The sequence below is a fragment of the Rhynchophorus ferrugineus genome, unplaced genomic scaffold, assembly GCF_030347505.1.
Source record: "Rhynchophorus ferrugineus isolate W39M unplaced genomic scaffold, kcgeb_rfMv2 rfM10, whole genome shotgun sequence".
NCBI lineage: Eukaryota > Metazoa > Arthropoda > Insecta > Coleoptera > Curculionidae > Rhynchophorus > Rhynchophorus ferrugineus.
The window spans coordinates 4262817-4281866 of record NW_027472589.1 but is presented as its reverse complement, the minus strand read 5'-3'; the positions used below and the strand labels follow the sequence as shown (position 1 = coordinate 4281866).

At 36.7% G+C, this 19050-nt stretch overlaps 1 protein-coding gene across 1 annotated transcript in view; it reads left to right on the top strand.

Moving 5' to 3' along the window:
* Nucleotides 1–19050, top strand: part of LOC143203665 (protein-L-histidine N-pros-methyltransferase) — a 135429-nt gene that overhangs the window by 26809 nt on the left and 89570 nt on the right. The gene's annotated exons all lie outside the window — the stretch shown is intronic.

The following is a 19050-nucleotide window of genomic DNA, read 5'->3' as shown; positions in this document are numbered from 1 at the left end:
CCCAAAATCTCAGGAAGTAGTCTCTGAATTAGGTTGAAAATGTTATACAGAAATTCGTATTTTAAATTAAATGCTGGCGTTCAAGAGCCGAATAGATATGGATAAATGTAATATATAACTGTGGAATTATAAATTGTGTCATTTATCTATCTCAAAGCTAAATCTTTATTTAGCAGACCATCGTACTTTTTACCTAAAACAAGTTTCCAGTCAATATATCATTAGGGTGCCGTTGATGGTTAATACTGCATGTTTTGTTTATTCGATTCAGATCAACCCCTATTAATAAATTTGATCATTTCAAAATATCGCCCACCACTATTCTTGCGTCTTGCCAAATCCTGTCTAATTTCTTCTCTTATAATTTTACATTCTTCAGCGTTAGATCATTAGGATGCCGTTGATGGTTAATGCTGCATGTTTTGTTTATTCAATTCAGATCAACCCCTATTTATAAATTTGATCATTTCAAAATATCGTCCTCCACTATTCTTGCGTTTTGCCAAATCCTGTCTAATTTCTTCTCTTATTCTAATTTTACTTTCTTCAGCGGGCTACTAAAATATATCATGATTAAAATAAATGTCTAATTTTCATCTAATTACTGTAATTTTTACCATTATTTTTGATGCACAAAACTCATTTATGAACTGACTGCTGAACTGATTATCTAGCTGTAGCTTTAAAGTTTCGCTTTAACCATTGTGCTGTGTGGACGTCCAAATTTTATTATGGATAAATATACAGTGCCTTACAAGACCACAATTTATCTTTTGCATACGAATCTTCGACAGTACGGTACGACAGCAGACTAGCCTCGTTCTGGAAGACAATGAACATCTCGTAAAGCTAAAATTGTGGCTCCGGTGCGCGATAGTGTTGCAGAGCGTCCAGAAACATCAATTCGGAGACGTGGTTCCCAGTTACATATTTCTGCACGCAGTTTAAGGCGAATTTTGAAAACTGATTTGAAAATGTTTCCTTTATATAAATTATATAAATTCAATTAGTCCAAAAATTGCTACCGAGAGATCCTGAGGAACGAGTTGAGTACAGTAATGCAGTCTGTCTGGCTGTCTGGTGAAATTGAAGATTTTTCGTCTAAATTGATAATGCGCAATGAAGGCCATTTTCTTCTCAGTGGCCACGTCAATAAACAGTTCAAACTATTTTTTGAAGACATGATTCGAAATTTTCTTGTGCCTGAAATGGAAGGGCAAGGACTAGAGGACATGTGGTTTCAACAAAGTAGGGCCACAGCGCACACAGCTCGTTCAACAATTCAATTATTGAATTATTGAATGAAGTTTTTCCACGCAGTCCAACATCAGACTTTTTCTTTATGGGGTTTTTGATAATCAAAAGTTTATGTGACTAAGCCCCAAACGATTCAACATCTTAAAGACAATATCCGTCACTAAATATGATGATATATATGATGTCATAATAAAAATGGCTTAAAATGAGTCGAAAGTTGCATAGCGAATCGCGGTCACCATTTAGCCGATATGATTTATTAATCATAACGAAAAAAAAATGTAAAAACCAAATAAACTTTTTATGAAAACTAAACTTATTTATCTTTTCTTTGAGCAAAGTTGCAGGCAATCGAAATGGTAGCAAGACTTTTGCTCCAGTTGTATATTTAGTAGTCTAAAACGAAGGGATGGTTAATTATAACAAAATTTGTTTAAAAGTTATAATTACCTTTAGTATTATTTCTATTGCAATTGTATATTATTTCTCTCGTACCCTTGGCAATGTTATCAACAATGATAATACGGCGGATGAGGAAGAAATTCGAAGCACAATTCATGGATTTTTAATATGGTGCATTGGCTAGGTGAAGCAGCACTTTCTTTTTCTTTAAATGCGGCCATTTTTCGGCGATTTCGTTCTTCAAGTGGTTGGTCTGTTGATGGTCCTTCCTTTTTCAGGGTAGTCAATGAAAATTATTCCATGCGCATCCCAAAATACAGACGCCATAACTTTGCCAGCCGATTTTTGCCTTTTCCCTCGCTTTGAAGCGGGTTTATCGTGTGCAGTCCACTCATACGACTGTCGATTGGACTTCGGAGTGAAATGATGGAACCATGTTTCATCCATTGTCACATATCGACGCAAAAACTTGTCTTTATTATGCTTGATCATCTTCAAACACTGCTCCATCCAATCATCAACCCGTCGTTGTTTTTGGTCAAAAGTGACGGTACCCACTTTGCACAGAGCTTTCTCATGCCCAAATATTCGTGAATGATATGATGTACACGTTCAGATCGTATCTTTAGAGTATCTGCTATTTCATTCAGTTTCAATTTACGGTCATTCAAAATCATTTTGTGGATTTTTTAAATGTTTTCATAGGTAACAACCTCTTTTGGGCGTCCACTGCGTTCACCGTCTTCGGTGCTCATTTCACTAATACTTGATGGTTGATTTTCCTGGGGCAGTGTCCAGAAACTCGGCATCAAGCCAAGTTTTTGCTTCAACTGTATTTTTTCCCTTCAGAAAGCATTGTTTTATCAACACACGAAATTCTTTTTTATACATTTTTTCACAATAACAAAAATTGCCTCACTCAAAATGCTATAATTCACAAACTAATTATCCGAGAGCTGTCAAATTTATACACGCATCTTGTGAGTGTTACGGCCAACTAAAAAACATATGGATTTAATTCTAGTAGCGCCATTTATGTGTCAGACCGAGGACTTTTCAATTAACCTGTTATATTTCAGTTCACCATTTACTAAAGTACTGTCCCCCGTCTCGACCACCACCCAAACCCATGTTTGGGCTAAATCACTTATATCGCATCTCCTTATCTTTCCGAAAATTAACCGTCCGACACTCGCATTCGCATATCTAGCTAAGAAAAAAAAATCACGCGGTCCATTGTCTTCCGAGGGGGACGGGCCGGGGGAGCCGACAGGAGGATGACTCTCGGCCAGGTATTAGCGCGCAGCACCTTCAGCGTAAGCCTTATTGTATTCGGCACGAGATTTATCGTTGGAATTAATTCACAAACTGCGTTAGTTCGAAGAACCAACCGAAACGGACAGACGGGGCCGCAAGAGGACCGGGAGAGAGGAAAAAACGAGGAGATAGCGGGCGAAAAATCGGCGCACTTTGTTTTTGTTACCCGCCGGTTTCGATTTGGTTCGTTTTGCTTTTGTCATAAACTGTTAAAGTTCGAAGTTGGCCGGTCTACGGATTTGGAAGAGGTAATGAAGCTGACGTGGGTCACGCTCATATATACGAAATTAAAATAAGGAAACGACAGTATCACAAGAGCACCTCTAAAGGGTCATTCTGCTAGTTTGATCAAGAAACTTGTTTTTTTTTAATTAGGGCCAAGCGGGGTAATTTTCATTTCATTTTTCGTGATCAGGTTTTTGTTCAAATCAGCGTAGAGTCGATTCAAAGAAAAAAATAGAAAAGTATTCTTAAATCAGTTGTTTATATATTTGACTGCTTATTAGGATCAGAAAACTTTAGTAAATCCGTTCTTTACTGTGCTAAATTAACTTTAGAAAGAAAATGGTATTAGCTCATTAAATCCCACAGACGGAGTGACTTGAGCCAATGGACTATTAAACCTACGAAATATGGATACATATAAATAAAAATTTAAAATAATTTAGTCACTATCAAAGTTTATGGACACATAAACAGCTTTCACACCAGAAGTCCATTCAATGTGAGCCTATTAACTCATTATCAGCAATAACATTATAATAACATGAATATATAATACTATATTAACACAAATATCTGATTATTATAGATAAAAAATATGTATTATAATATGTGAAATATGTGAAAACATTGTACGTCCTGCCATGGTACCTCTGCAACTAGCGCATTGTACCCTTTTGTTATCTTAGTAGCCTGCCGGAATAAACCTCGACGAGTAACAAAAACAATAACCATGTTCAGCATCTGAAGAAAGCTGAGTTATCTTTATGTTCTTATTCACCTTGGTAACTTTTTTATTAATTTTCTCAACAGAGTGATTATCCTCATCACACTCTGAGGAACTTTTAAAAAATTGCTTTCTCCTCTGATTCTTTTTTTGAACCTTTCAATCTTCCCGCTAATTTTAGCGTTTTGTTCTGAAGCAAACACATTTTTCTCGGGAGTGTCTGTGAAAAGAACACAACTTCTCTTCTTCATTCGTTGTTGCTGTTTTATGAGCCCTGCATTGTAGAAATGTATTCTTGTAGAAATGCATAATTATTCAAGCATAGCGTGACCAAATATGTTACATTAAAATCACATGACATAAAAAAAGTATAACCTAACACCTTGATACAAATTAAGGATTACTTCAAGATAGCTCATTCGTTTTTTTTTAGCTCACATGACCTCATTCTCCAATTACTTTTAATATGTTAAACAACCAAATATAAATTGAAGATAGTTTAATGATAAAACCATTAGCACTTAACTGATGGAAGTATAGCAATAGCGTAGCAATATTTTTTACTTTCCGCACCAAATTTGCAACATAACTAAAAACCTTACGTACTAGATTAATGATATCTATTTTTGTTCCTTTTTTTTATTGGTTAGAGCTTATTATTATTATCATATGGACTTAGCCAGAAGTATTACATTTCCCAGAAAAGCACATCGATCAGTCACTCATTGTTCTGTATATTAAGGTACAAATAAGGGTACCTTCTCGCCAAGATTTCTAGCATCATAATGTGCATCGCATCTCTTAATCACGCATGGACTCTGTCCTATTTGTGCGCTGTTTCGTTAATTCTGTTATGGTGGACTATAGTACCGTCTACGCATTAATGAATGTTAATGATAATTATTCAGCAAAGGAATGATAACACTTATCCATATACAAATTAATTGATAATATTTATTAATTATAAATCTCATTTTGCAGACATTCATTGGCGACCCATTACAAGTTTTTCTTTCATTAATTAATTTCGTCGGCAACAAATATAAGTAATGAGATACCGCTCAAATAAGATTGTAGAAGAAGCAAGACGTATTTTAATTAAAAGAATAATAACAAATAAATAATTCATGATAATGAAAAGCTGTTAAGATTTATAGATTTATTCACTATAATATACACATCAATTAATTCATATATATATATATATATATATATATATATATATATATATATATATAAAACGTCGAAAAATGTCTTCAAGGCCTCCTCGAACGTTCCGAAACTCCGCCTAGAACGACCCTCTCGTCTCTCGATCGGTTTTTTCTCGGTCGACATCATTAACGCCGCCTATTTAACCATGCAGGCCGCTACTGTGTTTTAAATTAAACTTTCTTACCTTTTAGATTGTTACGCATTCGGCTATTCTTCATTATTATTTTGTTATGAGTCTCGATGAGGGTGCAGAACCGTCTCTCGAATTAAGTTCCGACTGAAATATCCATGATATCACATCACAGTATAAGGATAAGTCCACTTGAGGACCTTCAGCAATACTGCTCATTAAGTTAGATTTAATTAAGCCAATTTGGTGAGCAATATTTCTCAAACGATATCAAATGATAAATTAGTATGCTACAGAAAATCGGCCGGTGGCTGAATGAAGCTTTGTTAAAACGTTTAAAGCTTGCAAAAAATTAGTGCTGAGAACTATCGACTGAAATCGACTATCGACTGTTTAGTGATTGACTACTTTATACTATTGACTGTTTCAGTCGCTGTTTTCGGTCCGACTGATTTTGTTACTATTTACTGTCGACTGTTTCAGTCGTGTACTTTTAGTTACTATTTTTGGATCTACTGGTTTCATTAGACTGATTTTTAAAGTTCTGGCTCTGTCATTCTAGCCACGACCTAGATAAAAATGTACCCAATTTATGCTTACATAGATTTATATGTAATATATATATAGTTTTATGATTTTTTTGATAGTTTTCTTGTAAATAACAATATTTGTATATTAATATAGCAGCATTTTGGAACGATATTTTTCAATATTGTTAAAGTAATAGGGTAAAAAGATTAAAATTGCGAATGATAAATAGTAAAATATTTTGACTGTTTTTCTGGCAATAATAGGTAATATTTCGATTACTCCCTCGATTTTTGTTAAAAAATATTTCCGTTCAATAATAAATAAAGAATTTACTTTAAAAATACTCTAGTAGTTATTGTGCGATCATTTCTAATTATGCCATGATAATTAATTTTAATTATCATGACATATATGTAAGTAATTACTATTTTCGGTCGCTAGTTTTTTAACTATCGACTGTTTCGACTATTTTACGACTATCGACTGTTTTCAGTCGATAGTTTCCAACGCTACAAAAAATGTATTTCCTACTGATACTATTTTACGTCCCACAAACTGCTATATTTTTTGAGTTTAAAATGCACATGGCACACATACCGGGGGTGTTGGAAAATCGTTATCGTCTTTTTCTAAAAAAAACATAATTTTCAAGAAACTGGAAAAATCTATTTGTTCAAAATATTGGCCATTTGATTCTATACATCTTATCCATTTTTCAGCCAATTTATGAATGCTGTTCCAAAAAAACTGTTTATCCTTTGAGCAAAACCACTCATCGGGCCATTTTATACTTTCTTCAACCACCACCACTTTCAAAATAATCCAGTTTTCATCACCCATCAGTATTCGATGAAACCAATGATTTCCGAACATATCAATTTTCCATTTGCCTATCATTCAGTTAATGTGGCACGCATCTTCCCATCTTTTCTCGTAATTGGTCGCTAATCGTTTCTTGGGCTACGTTTACCCCTTCTGTCAATTGTGAGTTTTGGTTGGGTCTTCATCCAAAAGTAATACGTGTCGCAAAGGCACGTCATGAACTTGATATTTTAAAGAGCTATAAATATATGACTTGTTACTTTCACAAAATATAACATGATTGGTTCTTTTAACCAACTAAGGTTTATCTGGAGTGAACCGGCAGCTTTATATAGACACCGAACTATGTTAGACCTACCGACCGGCCAGTAACACTGTCATGATTGTGTGATTTTACATATACAGTGACAGTCACAAACATAATAGTGTTTTTCAAGAAGTAAACTTAATTTTTATAATAGGTAATTATTGTTATTGAAATTAATTATAACTACACAAAGAAATACGTCACAGCTTCTTGTTTTCGAAATAAGTTCCATTGCGATAGAAACGAACTGTTTAATTTTGATCAACCCAAGATCGTTCTTCCTTTTATATCTGTGCTATATATAAAGAACTTTATGTGGAGATACCTATGTTTCTTGAAGGACGAAGTTTTCAACAATTTTAAGCTCTCCCGGTAACCAATTCTTTTTGGTCTGGTATTTCCGGGTCTCTGCTATTGCTGTAGTTGTGCTTCTTGTTTTAATTTTCGAAAAACTAGCCCCAAATACTTGGAGGTTTCTTTGAGGTTTACGGAATAACCTACAGGTATGAAAGCATGTAAACCGCCCAAATCTGTGAAGATAGATCATTGCGCTGTATCGCATTGGACCGTAGCAAAATATCGTGACGTCCTGGAAGTTTTTCCATGTTATTGTCGTCTTCAACATACCAAAATGCATTGAAATCAGTTGCAAATACTCAAATAGCTTTTTATTGCAGACCTGTGTAATTGTAGGATGTTGATAACTAGTGAATTTTACTTAGCTATTTTACTTATTTAAAATATCGAATACGACCCTGTCTCCATATTAAACAAGTTACAATTTTGTGGTTTTTAATTTTGTCGAATTCGAACGACCGGCAATTATAATTATGAACGGGGCACACCAGCATTCGAGAAAATTTCAATTAAAAATTCGGGTTTTTTCCCGTGGCCCGAGAGACCAAGTAGAGAGGAACCAGCGGCGTGATCAGCGTGGCCGTTCTTTGTGCTCCGGTAATGATACGTTGCCTTCGTTGCGGGCTTGTGTAAATAAAAAGTCTAATTGATATCGGCCGGTGTTGGCACCTCGGCTATGCCGGAGTCGAGCACGTCGTGACGTAGAGTTGTTATGACGCCTGAATATAAATACATACAGTCCCCGCCCTGACACATAGATGGCGCTACTAGAATTAAATCCATATGTTTTTTAGTTAGCCCTAACCCTCAAAAGATACATTTCTAAATTTTACTGCTGTCGAATCATTAGTTTGTGAATTATAACATTTTGAGTGAAGCAACTTTTGCTATTGTGAAAAAATATTGCTTTTTGAAGGGAAAAAATACCGTTGAAGCAAAAACTTGGCCTGATGCCGAGTGTGCGGACACTGCCCTAGGAAAATCAGCCATCAAGGATTGGTATGCTAAGTTTAGACATCGTGAAATGAACACCGAAGACGGTGAACCACAAAATGATTTTGAATGACCGTAAATTGAAATTGAATGAAATAGCAGACACTCTAAAGATATCAACTGAACGTGTACGTTATGTCATTCACGAATATTTAGGTATGAGAAAGCTCTGTGCAAAGTGGGTGGCGCACGAGCTCACTTTTGACCAAAAACAACGACGAGTTGATGATTCGGAGCAGTATTTGAAGATGATCAAGCGTAATAAATCCGAGGTTTTGGCTCGATATGTGACAGTGGATGAAATATGGCTCCATCATTTCACTCCGAAGTCCAATCAACAGTCATCCGAGTGGACTGCACACGATGAATCCGCTCCATGGCGTGGGAAAATACAACAGTAGCCTGGCCAGGTCATGGCGTCTGTATTTTAGGATGGGCATGGAATCATTTTCATTAACTACCTTCAAAAAGGAAGTACCGTCAACAGCGACTATTACATAGCATGATTGGACCGTTTGAAGGACTAAATCGCCGAAAAGCGACCTCATTTGAATAAAAAGAAAGTGCTGCTTCAGCAACAAAATGCGCCGTGTCAAAAATCCATGAATTGCTTCATCATCCACCGTATTCTCCAGATCTGGCCCCCAGCCACTATTTCCTGTTCTCAGATCTCAAAAGAACGCTCGCTGGGAAGAAATTTTCGTCGAATGAAGAGGCGATCGCCGAAACTGAGGCCTATTTTGAGGAAGAGGACAAATCGTACTACAAAAATGGTATCGAAAAGTTGGAAGGTCGCTATAGTCAGTGTAACACCCTTGAAAGGGAATTATGTTGAGTAAAAAAAACTAATTTTGCCATAAAAATGTGTTTTACTATGGTAGGCCGAGTACTTTTAGATTGACTTGTTACATATATCATCAAGATGTTTAATGTATTGCCTATCGCAATTTTTTTATTATAAGTACAATATTTTCCTTCTAATTTTATTCTAGTTAAAAAGAGACACGATGCGGTCTGATTTGACCGTCTACCGTATTTGTTTAAAGATACAAAATTGAAAACTGAATTGGCAACTTCCTAAATATCCAGCGATGCTGGTAGCCAAGTCGGTGTTTGTACGAGAGCCAAGTGACAAGTCACCATTACTTATTGGTCCATTCATCTAAAGATTACCAGAACGTTTCGCTATCTACCTGACCAACGTATTATTTTCTTATTAGAGCGTTTTTTTCTTCCTTCTCAACTCTTCGACTACGTCGGATTAATTTTTAATTAAAAAAAAACTCAGCTCGACAAAATACCTTAATAACCATCCGTGGCCCGTTTTTTATCCTCGTCTGCCGCCCGTCCACCTCTCGTACGGTTTCTCTCTGGTCTGGTCTAGGCCGTCGTCGCTGCGAGAGAAGCAGAATCGGTATTAACGTGTATTTTTTTCTTGTACATCTTTCGGCGTTTCTTATGTTACGCATCCCGCTACCGTCTTACACGATTGTATCTCTATTCTGACGGACGAGCTCTGTTTGGTTTCTATGGTCGTAACATTATGAAGCATGAGTTTTCGTTTTTTTTTTCTCCTCTCTTCGATCTCCTTTCTTCGCGTTTGGATTACGGCGATCCGAACGAATGAAAGGACCGATTAGAGACGTGTAGAATGCTCTTTGGATCGGTTGTTTTTGTTTTCGTAGGTCCGGCGTGAATTATCGAAAAATCAACATGTCATATTTTTATTATTTCTCAGAATATTGTCCATCACCAGCGACCTTGCCTGAGGTTTTCGTGTCTCGAGAGTATTAGGAATGTGAATTAATTTTAACGGTTTAGTTTGAAGTTATTTTTCTTAATTATTTGATGGTGTTTGAAGTCTAAGTCGGTAAAAACGACGTATCCTTAAAGGTTATCCAAAAAAACGACTCATTGTCGAATAGTTTCTTTAAAATGGACGTGTTACCCAGCCCTGTCTGCTTGTTTGCTGCTGCAGGTTGCTGATCAAGCAATTGACTGCTATAGATTATAGATGTCATTCAAAACTGACAAATGCCATGACAATGAAGCCACTACTAACCAATACTAGGTCTTTTATGATTTGTCTTAATGTTCAATTTAAATAGGCGCTTAAGCTTAAAATTTAGAATGACAATTCAGCATCATTGCTTTTGAATAGGAGATATGATATTACGAGTAAGCTGGATGCCCATGTATTTGAATGATTTAAACAATGTAGTGTTGTTATGAATCTAGAATCTGTTTTGAAATTTTATTTAACTAAAATAACAACTAACTATATGCATGTGCTAATAATGTACGAAAATAAATATATGAATTTAGTGGAAGAAAATTGAATTTAGGCAAGTGTGGTGTGTACAGTAGCTAAAAAACCGGCCTTAGTACACTTCCCCGTGGCACTCCTGCTTAAATTTTCTTCAAGTTTTTTCTCTAGTGATTTTTCTATGTCACTGATGATTCTGTGAACCTATCGTGGAATGTTGTTTCCTGAAACCAAATCAGTAATTCGAAATAAGATAATTTTTCTCAGTGATTGGTTTTATCTTATACTATATACACTGGTTACAAGACTTGTTGGTAAAACAAAAGCTTATTATATATTGACAGGGCTGAATATCCACCCAACAATCGGTACATTATTTTAAATTTCATATTGAGTTCCTCACATTTTTTCTTCACATGTGTCCACCTGATTTTAGCATCACGATTCATTCTAAAATATTTGGCTGCATTTCCATATGGTACTACTTGTTGATTTATATATACTGGCCTGTACTTGATTCTTTTGTAGCTGAAATCATTATGCATTGATTTATTTTGATTCATTTTGACGCGTAATTTTTCTGTCCAACATTGTATTTCGTCAGTAGCATCAATGTTGTTATATATGATGGCAAGGATTGTAGTATCGTATGCAAATGTAGCAATTTTTATAGAATTTAGGCAAGTTTCGAGTATACAGTAGATAAAAAACCGTTCCCAATAAACTTACCAGTAGCACTCTTGCTTATATTTTCCTCAAATTTCTTCTCTAGTGATTTTTCTATAATATTGGTGATTCTGTGAATCTGAAAAATCGTGGAATATTGTTTCCTGAAACCAAATTGGTAACACGGAATAAGATACTTCTTCTTAATGATTGGTTTTATCTTATACTATCTACACTGGTTGCAAGACTTGTTGGTAAAGCAAAAGCTTATTATATATTGACAGGACTGAATATCTACCCAATAATCAGTATATTATTTTAAACTTGTTAAGTTCCTCACATTTTTTCTCAACATGCGTCTTTCACCTGATTTTAGCATCAAAATTAATTCTAAAATACATGGCTGCATTTCCATATGGGACTACTTGTTGATTTAAATATATATAATATATATATATATATATATATATATATATATATATATATATATATATACTATATATACTGGCCTGTACTTGATTTTTTGTAGCTGAAATCAATATGCATTGATTTATTTTGATTCATTTTGACGCGTAATTTTTCTGTACAACATTTCATTTCATCAATAGCTTCAATGTTGTTATCTATGATGGCAAGGATTGTAGTATCGTATGCAAATGTAGCAATTTTGATAGAATTTAGGCAAGTTTCGAGTGTACAGTAGATAAGAAACCGGCCCCAATACACTTTTCCGTGGCACTCTTACTTATATTTTCCTCAAGCTTCTTCTCTAGCGATTTTTCCATGACACGGTGATTCTGTGAACTTGATCAGGCATGAAATGTTGTTTCCTGAAACCAAAATGGTAATTTGGAATAAGATACATTCGCTCAATGATTAATTTCATATTATTATATATTTTTTTAAACTTCTAGGCTAGAATACACCTTTAATATGGCCGTTTTACCCTTCTCGCTTGACCAACGATGAACGAGAAGATAAAACCGCGCTAAACCTCGGCAGATATATCTTCCGGTACGAAAATCTCGCAACACCCGATGATAACGAGCTGGAAATTTACGGTTTCGGCAAACGAGCCGCGGCGAATTCGCGCAAACACGTCGAAACTACGGCCGGGGCCCGCAAACAACGCCGCCGAGAGGAGCGGAGAAGAAGAGGAAGAAAAAAAGAAGAAGCGCGACGCGAACGCCGTTTCGGCGCGACCGCCCCCGACCTCTCGCCGCCCGCTTCTCGGAATCGCTCCGAATAATTAAAAGCCCGGTCCCTGTTAATTACCGAATCGTAAATAACGATTTTAAGTGCGCATTTGACGCCCGGACCCGGTGGACGTCCTATCGTCGTCCCGGTCGCGTTTTTTTTCTTCCTCTCCTCCTTTTAGTTTTCGGTCTCGCAGCGTTCCTTTTACGAGGACCGCGCCCACGGCGCACCGCACTAAATTAAACAAAAGAAAAACGCGCGCGCGGGGCCGTAAACGTCACCCGGTGTGATTGTTTTAATGATCGCCAGAGTTACGAGCCTGGGTCGTGGCGGTCGTCGGGGCCATACGCCACGCAACGGACTTATTGCCTCGGTACCCGGGGTACCCGGGGCTGAATCTCGAATTATACGCGGTCAAGACGGGCCGGATTAATTTCGCTTTTGTTTCCACTAGGTATATCTACTACTAGAGGAAAATAGCTATTGCGTAGGGCTGTTTTTGAACCCAGGGCGTAAAATACGGATTATATTTAATAAAGAAATAATATAAAAAAATAAATATCTAAAATAAATAAAAGCAGAGATCAAAATAAATGATACACCACTACTTACTCAATAAATGGTAAAATAAATAATGCAGAGCTAAGCGTGCGAGATGTTGATGTTCGAGGTTGTCGGGTAATAATTCTGCAAACATAATAAAAACGTAACTGAGCAACCAATTTCCAGTGACATTACTGAAATTGAAATACTACGTAGATACTTATATTGTCAGGTAATTAAAATATAACGGTGCTAACGGTCGAAATACTGGCAGCTGTAATAGTATCGATAAGAATGGTAGACGATAACAACGGTAGGCAATAAAATAATAGATTGACTAGGATGGTTAGCAATAATCTTAGTCCATAGTGATCAATAATTGATCGACAATAATTATACGTAAAACAGAGACATGAACGACACACTAACACGAAATAATCGATACTTACACTGGATTAATCGATTCTTAGAATCGAAAAATATAAAAATGAAATCGGAATCGAGAATCGATTCTTTAAGAAATATTTCTGTCCCTACTATTCCTTCCGTGGCGGCTATATTCAAAACATAACTCATTAACTAGCTTATATCTAGACGCTGAATCTGCATAACCTGGTCCAGAAACAGGGAACCATTCAGAGCGTAATCTTGAGCCGGCGACACGATCATGTGGATGGATCAGCTGTCGTTCGTTACACTATAACAAGTCAATTGAAAAGTCCCCGGCCTACCGTAGTACAACATAATTCCCTTCACGGGTAATACACTGATTATAGCGACCCTCCAACTTTTCGATACCATTTTTGTAGTACGATTTGTCCTTTGCTTCAAAATAGAGCTCAGTTTCGGCGATCATCTCTTCATTCGACGAAAATGTCTTCTTAGCGAGCATTCTTTTGATATCTAAGAACAGGAAATAGTCAGATCTGGAGAATACGGTGGATGAGGAAGCAATTCGCAGCCCAATTCATGGATTTTTGCCATCGTTTTCACTGACTTGTGACACGGTGCATTCTCTTGGTGAAGTAGCACTTTCTTCTTCTTAAAATGCGGCCGTTTTTCGGCGATTTCGTCCTTCAAACGGTCCAATAACGCTATGTAATAGTCGCTGTTGATGGTCCTTCCTTTTTCAAGGTAGTCAATGAAAATTATTCCATGCGCATCCCAAAATACAGACGCCATAACCTTGCCAGCCAACTGTTGCGTTTTCCCACGCTTTGGAGCGGGTTCATTTTGTGCAGTCCACTCGGATTAGACTTCGGAGTGAAAAAATAGAGCCATGTTTTATAAATTTCATCATATCGACGCAAAAACTCGAGTTTATTATGCTTGATCATCTTCAAACACTGCTCCGAAACATCAACTCTTCGTTGTTTTTGGTCAAAAGTGAGCTCGCGCTGCACCTACTTTGCACAGAGCTTTCCCATACCCAAATATTCGTGAATTATATGATGTACACGTTCAGTTGACATCTTTAGAGTGTCTGCTATTTCATTCAATTTCAATTTACGGTCATTCAAAATCATTTTGAGGGTTTTTTAAATATTTTCGTCGGTAACAACCTTTTTTTGGGTCCACTGCGTTCACCGCCTTCATTTCACCACCTCTTAACTTAGCATACCAATCCTTGATGGTTGATTTTCTTGGGACAGTGTCCGGAAACTCGGCACCAAGCCAAGTTTTTGCTTCAGCTGTATTTTTTCCCTTCAAAAAGCAATATTTTATCAACGCGAAATTCCTTTTTATCCATTTTTTTCACAATAACAAAAGTTGCTTCACCCAAAATACTATAATTCACAAACTAATGATCCGATATCTCTCAAATGTATACACGCATCTTTTGAGGGTTGGGGCTAACTAAAAAATATATGATTTTAATTCTAGTAGCGCCATCTATCTTCTATCTTTCCATTTGACCTGTTAGGTCATCTTAATATTAATCTAGGCGGTTTGAGAGTAGTACCCTTTAAAAAATGAGAGCCGTTCTCGGCAATTTGACCATCGGAACCAGCGCCTTGTCGGTGCCGGGTAAAAAACACGCGGCCGAGTCCCTTCGAAAAAATCGGCAATGCCAAATTCGCGCCGTTAGCAGGTGTCGATAAATCAGCGCGGCGACCGAGCCGGCCGCAAAAACAACGGACCGTCCGAGGGGCGAGCGGGGAGCAACCGAATGTCGCAATTAAAAATTAATCGAACTCCGGACGCCGGGACAAAAGGATTTCTCGGAAGATCAAAAGCGTCCCGGTCTTTTGTCATCGGAAATAAAAAGAGCACCGGAGGAGCTGGCCGCTGGTCGCCGCCACAGCTCTCTCTGTTCGTTAGCCTCTCTCTAATTTCTACCTGAATGTCGTTCCGGCCATAGCTAATTATATAATTACGTTTTTATCTCGCTCCCCCCTCTTCTTCTTCTTGGTCGTCGTCGGGTTCTTCTTCTTCTTGTTGTTTGGTGTTGCGGATGCTTTTTTATTCCTCCATCGTGTCCACTCAACTGGTCCGTCATTAGGTTCGCGCTGTGTACCGTAAAAAAGAAATCTGAACTCGAACACCTACCACTAATTAGTACCAAATTACCGTCCCGGTGATTATGGTGCTTTTTTGAGACTCACTTGTTCATCTTTGAGTAATATCCACGTTGAAACATCCTGGTGATAAGATTATATATATTGGTACTATTTACTAAAGGTATATCGGTATAAATAGACTTAGAGAAGTAGTGTACGAATTCAGGAAAAATAAATATGCTTTGCAGCCCAAGAATTTGATAAGTTTTGGCCCCAAACTTCAAACGGCTAACGTAAAACAATAAACAGGACAATACAATAGCGAATAAAGCGGAAGGAGCTTTAGCAACCAATGAAAGACCAAAAACAATCGGTTGTATAACAGGTAAAACACCAGATATCAAATTAAAATAAAAGGAACATGCTAATAACGTAATATGTATTTACAAATAGACAATGAATCAATATAGCTCGGGTTTAAGTAGTCAATAGAAAAAATGAACTATATATTCTGAAAGAAAATCACAATATATTAACTTTTCCTTTTGTGAACAGTAGAATCCTCTTCCATTATAAACCAACAGTAATTTGCTAGCAGTTTAGTATTCCATCTTCCTTGATAACATTCTTCTATCTGTTTTATATCCTGATGAAAGCGTCCAACTCGTTCGTCATTCACCATTCCAAGATTAGCGCGGAAAAATCGAAATGAGAATGCAAGAAATATATTTTTAAAGACATTCTGCACCCCATCCATATCTGTAAAAAATCATTCACTAAATATATTTTTAGCTTTAAGATTGCCTAAGAGTTCATAAATTACTTTCTTTGGAGATAGCGAACCGCTAACTCTTTTGCGGTTAAAATTTTCATCGAATTTATTGTTTCTTATAACTCCTCTTATTTGTGGGCCAACAAAAATGCCTTTTAATTTGGCATCACTTAATTTAGAGAAAATAGTTTTCAAATACAAAGAAAGATCCTTTATCATTTTTATCCATGGCTTTGACAACATTTTCATTAAACCAAGTTTTGTATGTAAAGGTGGAAGAATCACATTTTCGCTCTATATTTAACGTTGAAACGACATATCTTTGCCTAGGGCAATAGAAAACGTACAGGTGGCAGTCAACAAAATCTAAAAATGGACGAAAGATTGGAAAATTCAACTTAATAGCTCCAAATCTATCCACGTTAATTTTGCATTGCGGAGAAATAATATAAACTTAATTATATCACTCGATGGATGCCCGTTTCCTCAAGCAGAATCAGCTTGACGGTAGATTAAATTGGAAACATCATGTTAGACAAAAAGCAAAACACATTAGAACCAAAATAAAACAACTATACTGGTTAGTCGGAAGATACTCCCAACTTTATCTAAAATCAAAGAGGTTGATCTATAAGACAATCATAAAGCCAATTTGGACCTGCAAATATGGGGTTGCACTAATAATTCAAATTAACTAGTCATACCACGCTGTCAAAACAAGGTTCTTTGTTTGTTTACCAATGCCTATCGCTACGTAACCAACAAAGAGCTGTACGATGACCTCGAAATCAAATGGATACACGAAGTGATCCAAGATCTCGCCTTGAAACACGAAAGAAGATTACTAAATCATATTAACGTGGAAGCAATACAACTGCTGGACAGTGCGCAGTATGTCAGGGGATTGAAGCGAACCAAACGATACGAACTTATATAAAGTATATACCTTTAGTGTAAACTATAGCTATAAGTTATTATAATTTTATAATTGAGGAATATATATTGATGTATTTTCTCTCACTCGTCTTGCTTGTGAATTAATCCAAGTACAAATGAAATGCTGTAATAAGTTAATTTATAATTAAGATTGAACTAAGCGTACCTAATAAAGATGTTATAAAAATATATTTAACGTTTGACTTACTACAAACAAAGTCAGTTCTTCTTGGCCAATCTTTAACTTCATAGTGGTTTTTGGTGCCTCTACTGTCCCTCAAACAGAGAAAATAAAAATATTTAATGAAACCTCCCTGTAGCTCAAACAATACGTTTTCATACGTTTCTGTTAAAATCACTGAAAATGCAATAGATATGGCAGGATATTGGCTGTCATTGTAAATAGTATTACTAAGGAACGTGAGATGCTAGACGACCATATCAATCGACAATATTTCTAACAATGGAAGTTCAAAGAACAAGGAGTTCAAAATACGTAATCTTACGTTAGAAAAAATGTGTTACATAGTGTAATTAATCGTAGAACTTTGTTTTGGCTACGTTAGATTAATAATTGGTTTCATGGCTTAGTGCAACCCCATATCACCCTATAGGTCCAAATTGGCTTTATGATTGACTGATAAAGCAATCTCTTTGATTTTAGGTCATGTTGAGAGTATCTTCTGACTAACCGGTACAATTTCTTGACTTTGAGTCTAATCTGCTCTGTTTCTTGTTCATCATAATGTTTCCAATTTAGCCTACTATCGAGATGTACGCCGAAGTATTTAGCTGTTTCGCATAACCCATTCTACAAGCAATTGTCAATAGATTCAACGTCATGATGACGTCAGTTCGCTGTTATTCTGTAAGGCCTATAGATTAGAATTTTGTGAGGTGTTGTGGTATCAGTAAAAGGTACGATTTCAAGTACTACTATCGAAGTTTGCGAAAACACGTAACCGCACCAGGTACGGGCTTTCGGACGCGGCGATCGCGCAGGTACCGGCCGAAAGAACCAGAGGCCGGGAGGTGGTCGCGACGGAATCCCGAACAATCATCCGCAAGAATGCGTCGACACGCCGGCGAGAGAGAAAGAGAGACGGACGCAGCGCGGTAAGTGAAACAGGCGTTGATTAGCGCTCGCCTTAATCTGGTTGGGGGCTATTTGAGCTTCCTCCGAAACAAATAAGCAATTAGTCTGCGTACGATGTGATTTATACGGGCGGCCCACGCGCGTACCCTCCGACACACCCGACCCGGTCCCGCGCGAAGTTAATAGAGGCCATGTTCGAGATTTATTCCGCGGTCGCAGACACTCGCGCTCCTCGCCGTCTTATTTCTCGCAAATACGCAACTGATAAACGTCCTCTATTTATACCTTTTCCCTTTTATATACATGCCGATTTATTTGGATATGATACATAGAGTAATAGAGATGTAACTCAATAGAGGACTCTGGCTAAAAGTTTTGCTTTGCCCAACATCCAGATGGCGTCATAATTGGCCATTCAAGTAATTTGATTGGTCAATCTAAATCTCCATTATAGGCACCTATAAGAAAGATATTTTGCTGTGAAGACATTTGATTGGCTCATTAGTAATGTTTGGCACATGATATATTATATTTAATGTAAAAACTAAATAAATATAAACATATATTGTAAGTTTATCTATAAAACATAAATATAATATACATATATATAAAACTATAAACAAAAAATCTTGGTGCATTGCAAATCAAAATTATCTCTTCCGTCTTTTTCCTTTTTCATATTCGTTTAGTGCCATCAATTTAATAGGATCTATCAGAGTTCTGTCTTTTTGTTTTCTTATACTGAAAACAAACTTTGAGTCGTCTTCCCCTGTTAAAATTCTGTTCACCTGTTTTA